Here is a 5,922-nt window from a genome sequence, read left to right on the forward strand (position 1 = left end):
CAGGCATCCACGGGGTACATAGATACATGTGCAGGCAAAACCCCACACACACAAAATAAATAATAAAAATTTTAAAAGAAAGAAAAAGGAAAAGAAAGAAAGAAAGAAAGAAAGAGAAAGAAAGAAAGAAAGAAAGAAAGAAAGAAAGAAAGAAAGAAAGAAAGAGAAAGAAAGGAAGAAAGAAAGAGAACTGGAGAGATAGCCCAGTGGTATTTTCTGCTCTCCTAGAGGACCCTGTCTGATTCCAGGGGTTTCTACACACTCTTTTGCCCTACAAGGGTATCAGCCACGTATGTGATATATTTACATACAACACACACACACACACACACACACACACAGAGGGAATAATTTAAAAAATTTTAAAGACATAAAGTCAGATCCCTTCAAAAGTGAATTCTACCAACTAAAAAAAGAAATAGTACAAACTTCAAGTGTAGAAACAAAGTGAGAACTTTTCTACTTTTTTCTGAGGCCAACATTATCCTGGTTCTAAAACAAAGACGGGTATTTGTGTAGTGTTAATTTAACATAACCTGAAATCATCTGAGTGATGGCCTCTGGGCATGCCTGTGGGGAGTCACCTTGATTGCCTTCCTTGAAGTGAGAGCATCAGTCTAGTGGTTACCTGGTAACCAGGTGTGCAAGGTTGGTAACTCTTGGGGAGATGGGGAAATTTTTTTTTCCTTTTGAGTCAGGGTCTTAAGTAGCCCAGGTTGGCACTGAATTCACAATGTAGCCAAAAATGACCTTGAGTTTCCTGTCTCTGCCTCCTGAGTGCTGTGATTGCAAACATGCACCATAAGCTAAGCTTCTGCTGTGGGGATAAACTTAGAGACTCGTGCCTGTTAAAGAAGCACTAACTCTACCATCAGAGAGACGTCCTCAGCTCCAACATGAAATTCCGATCATGGAGGTATTGTACAAGCGTGTGAAAACTCACCTAAATATCCACTTCAAATAGCAGTATTTTTTTTATTGCATGTAAAATGCGTTTCAACAGACATTATTGGCACGCACCCTTGTATCTCTCTTTACCCACAAGAGCCTGGACCTTGCTGCCGGAAGACTTTCTCCAGGAGCCGCGGGGTCCGGCATTGAGAGGAGTCCGAGGTTAACCCAGAGCGGTTCTGGATCCGGAGGTTGTGCCGGTTGAGCGGACCCCGCAGTTTTGTGATTGCGACACTAGGTCTTTCCCACCGCGAGGGGGCGCTGTGCATCCAGATGCCCGGAGTCTAGAGCTCTGCACGGAACCGAGTACGCTGCGGAGGCCTGGGGTGGACTGTGATCAGCTGCGAACCTTCGGTCCACCCGAGGCTGCCCCACCCGTCCCGGGGGGCGGGGAACAAAGCGGGAGGAATCCCTGGGAGTGAAAGTCTAACCCCACAGGCTATGGGGAAGGAGAGCACTGCAGTCTTCATAGAACGTGTCATCGAACAGCGGTGCCCCTCTCTTAAGGGAAGACTGATTTCCCTCCCCAAATCTTACACACATCTCTTAACTTCCCGGGATCCTGAGTCTGTATCCATCCCATCCAGGCCTTACTTCTCTTTCTCTGACATCTTTTAATTGACTAAACCCTACAGTTGCAACCAATTGTTTCTTTTTTATATATTAATTTACTCTCTCATCTATTATGTCCTCAGCGTAGTTTCTCCTCCCTTCTCTCCTTCCAGTTCCTTCCCTTCCCCATTCCCCACCTCCAACCGTTCCTTCTGGCTTTCCCATCAGAAAAGGGCAGGTCTCTAAGGAATATCAACCAAATCCTGTATATTAAGTTGCAAGAAGATAGACACCTCCCTTCATATTAAGGCTGGTTGAGGCAACCCAGTAGGAGGACAGGGGCCCAAGAAAGACTTCCAGTGGAGGGACTGATACACCAACCCAGGCACAAAACCTTCGACCTACAATTTGTCCTGCCAGCAGAATGTGCTGGGGTAAAGGTGGCAGAGACACTGCAAGTGGCTAACCAATGACTGGTCCAGACCCATGTGACGAGAGGAAGCCCACCCCTGACACTGCCTCAAGGACCAGAAACCAGAGAAAGACTGGATGGCCCAGAGACTTAGGATAGAACCAAACACGTCCAGAAAAAAAAAAAGTAATAAAAAAGATTCCTAATGCTATTCTGCAGTACTCAGACAGAAGCCTGGTAGGAGAGGCTCCATCCAGCAACTGATGGAAACAGATGCAGAGACCCACAACCAAACATCAGGCAAAAATCAGTGACTCCTGCAGAAGGGGAGGAAGGACTGTAGGAGATAGAAGGCTCAAGGGCATCACAAACAAATAAACAAACCACAGAACCAACAAACCTGAACTTGTAGAGGCTCACTGAGACTGAACTGAAGTCAGGGAGCCTGCATGGGTCTAACGTAGGACCTCTGTATATATGTTATAGTTGTGTAGCTTGCCGTTTTTTGTGGGATTCCTAACAGAAGGAGTGAGGTTGTTTCTGATGTTTTTGCTTGTAACCAATTGTTTCTATTTAAACTTAATTAAAATGCTCTCTCTCTCTCTCTCTCTCTCTCTCTCTCCTTCTCTCTCTGGAAAGATTATTGATGGGCAATCTCTCTCTCTCCTTCTCTCTCTGGAAAGATTATTGATGGGCAATCAGCTTACCAGCAGCTTATTCTTTAACAATCAGTAACTGAAGCAGATCCCACTGGCAAGTCAGTGGCTAACCAGCCGTCTTCCTTAGGGGAGGAGGCAACGACACCCCCACCTACCCGCCTCTACCACCACCACCCTCCCTTCCTCATCAGATCAACAGCGTAAAACCTCAACCCTCTAGCCTTGAAAATGGTTCTGGGTCCCTTCAGCCATTAGTACTCAGTTAACAGGCTGGGGAGAGGGCTCAGTTGCTAACGTGCTCCCTGCACAAGCATGAAGACCTAAACTGGAATCTCCAACACCCACACTAAAAAACAAACAAAAAAAACAGCCGGGCGGTGGTGGTGTACGCCTTTAATCCCAGCACTTGGGAGGCAGAGGCAGGCAGATTTCTGAGTTCGAGGCCAGCCTGGTCTACAGAGTGAGTTCCAGGATAGCCAGGGCTACACAGAGAAACCCTGTCTCAAAAAAGCAAAAAAAAAAAAAAAAAAAACCAGACTGCCCTCATGACCCTAGTGATGGAGAGGCAGAGAGAGTAGGGTCCTCAGAGCTCACAGACCGTATAGTCTGAGGTGTCCATGTCTGGGTTCCGTGTGAGATCCCCTGACACTAAAACAAACAAACAAACAACAAAACATAAGGCAGTGGAAGAGTGCTGAGTTGACTTCTAGCCCCCACAAGTATGTGCGCACAGGAACTCGCATAAGCATAGACCGCACACATCCCTGACTCCTCACCTCAAAACAACAGTAAAACCCCTCAATAGACTCATCCTCTTGGCAGCTGATGCCTGTCCTTGGTGAGCTCTCTGGAACTCTGTGTGGTGGGACTTAGGAGGCCATCAGCTCCAGTATCTCCAAGAGTCTGGGATAGGTCCTGCAAGTCTAAGTGAGCCACCTTCTGAACACTTGTCTCTCAGTTCTCACGGGGATCCCTAAGGAGATGCTTTGTGAGGATCAGTCCCCAGCTGGGCTGGCTTTGGCTGCAGCACAGCTACATGGCTTGGGAATCCATGTGCATAACAGATCTTAAAGAGAAACTTGACACTACGTTAGAAAAAACGTGATTCCTACAAACCAAAGGACAGAAATAATGGCCAAGGACCCTCGGTCCAGTAGAGCAGCCCAGTGCCCTCAGCAACACGCCTTCCTTTCTGCTTCAGAAGTTCCAGCTCATCTAAGCTTCTAGAACTGATAGTCTGTCAATAAACTCCTCTTCTGGCCTAAGATTTGAATTGTAGCTTCTGCAAAAGTCACTAACCGAGGCATCTACCTACTCAGATCTAGCACACGAGGCCAAGGTGCCTCTGCGATAGTGGAAGAGAATGAAGACTGCACTGGCCGGGAATGAAGAAAAAGCCCCAAACAGGGAGGCACTGTCATGTTCCTGCACCCTGCCTCTCCAACCCCCAGCCAAACGAGCACTCCTCTAGGCTGGAGGGCTTATGAAGTCTCTCTCTCTCTCTTTTTTTGTTTTTTTTTCGAGACAGGGTTTCTCTGTGCAGCCCTGGCTGTCCTGGAACTCACTCTGTAGACCAGGCTAGCCTCAAACTCTTGAACTCAGATATCTGCCTGTCTCTGCCTCCCAAGTGCTGGGACTAAAGGTGTGCGCCACCACCGCCAGGCGCTTATGAAGTCTCACCTGGATTGCTGTCCATTTCTCCTCCTTTCCTCCCTCCTCCTCTCCCTCTCCATTCCCCTTCTCCTCCTCTCTTCTCCTTTTCTCCCTCCCTCTCACTCCTCCTCTTCACCCTTCTCTTCCTCTCCTTTTCCGTCCTCCTCTTCCTCCTCTTCCTGTGTGACAAGGCTCCCAGCAGAGCATCCTCCTGAGTCCTACATCGTCGTCTTGTATATCGAACCCATCTTAGGTCAAAACCTGTGGTTTAGCTCTCACCTGGGAAACTGCCCATCCCCCCTGTTCGGTTTCTACTGGTGTTTTCTGTGTTGTAGCCACCCAGGTAGGGAGATGGCACAGGGCTCTTCTCTCCTCTGAGCAGCAGCACCTGTAAGTGGATGTTAATAGCACTTGCTTCACAGGTTTCTGTGGGGGCAAAAATGAGCAAGGCGTGTGTATAACCAGCTCACAGAATTACTATGAAGCAATGGACTCACGGAGGAGGTACTGCTGTGCTACACACCTTCGCCCTTAGGCCTGACTGCTGCCCGTTTTTGAGGTTCTGGATGAAATCTCACGCTGCTTCTGTATAGGTTTTTTTTTTTTTTTTAATTGTTTTCAGGTATGAAAATGCTCTGATTGTTTTCACCAGTGGGAAATGAGAAGAAACACACACACACACACACCTAAGAAGAGGAGCTAAGGAGATGACTCAGTGGTAAAATGCTTGCTGTGCCACCAGGAAGGCTGGAGCTGTTCATGGAGTTCGTATCCTCAGCACCTACATAGGGGGAAAAAACCACACATGGTAGCACTCTTTTTTTTTTTTTTGAAGATTTATTTATTTTATGTATGTGAGTACACTATTGCTCTCTTCAGACACACCAGAAGAAGACATCAGATTCCATTACAGATGATTGAGAGCCACCATGTGGTTGCTGGGAATTGAACTCAGGACTTCTGGAAGGGCAGTCAGTACTCCTAACCTCTGAGCCATCTATCCAACCCATGGTGGAACTCTTGTAATCCCCCATTGGGAGATAGAGACAGGATCCTAGAAACTCAATGGCAAGACAATCTAGACAGTTTTTAAGCCCTGGGTTCAGTGAGAGACTTTGCCTCAAACAAACAAAACAAGTGGAGATCAGCAGAGTAAGATACTTGCTGTCAACCTCTGGCCTGCACATGCACACATACCACATGCAAATCAATAAACTAACAAGCAAAATCAAATAAAGCATATGTAGGCACCTCTGGCCTTTCCTAGGCAAAACTAACAATGATATGTCTCATTCAACTTTGATATACTGATGTTTTCTTTGTCATTGTCCTTTAGGGTTTCTCCTGATGGATGAAGCAGCAGTGAGCCAGCTATTGTCCTTCCAGTAATACCTAAAATACCATACTATCCGGAACCATCCAGAAACTACATCATGATTACTATTATATTTTGTATTTTAAAAAAATGTTTTACCACCAGGCGGTGGTGGCACAAGCCTTTAATCCTGGCAGAGGCAGAGGCAGAAGCAGAGGCAGAGGCAGAGAGGCAGAGAGGCAGAGAGGCAGAGAGGCAGAGAGGCAGAGAGGCAGACAGGCAGACAGGCAGACAGGCAGACAGGCAGACAGGCAGACAGGCAGACAGGCAGACAGGCAGAGAGAGAGAGGCAGAGGGGCAGAGGGGCAGAGGGGCAGAGG

This window comes from Grammomys surdaster, unplaced genomic scaffold, assembly GCF_004785775.1.
Source record: "Grammomys surdaster isolate TR1022 unplaced genomic scaffold, NIH_TR_1.0 126071, whole genome shotgun sequence".
Taxonomy (NCBI): domain Eukaryota; kingdom Metazoa; phylum Chordata; class Mammalia; order Rodentia; family Muridae; genus Grammomys; species Grammomys surdaster.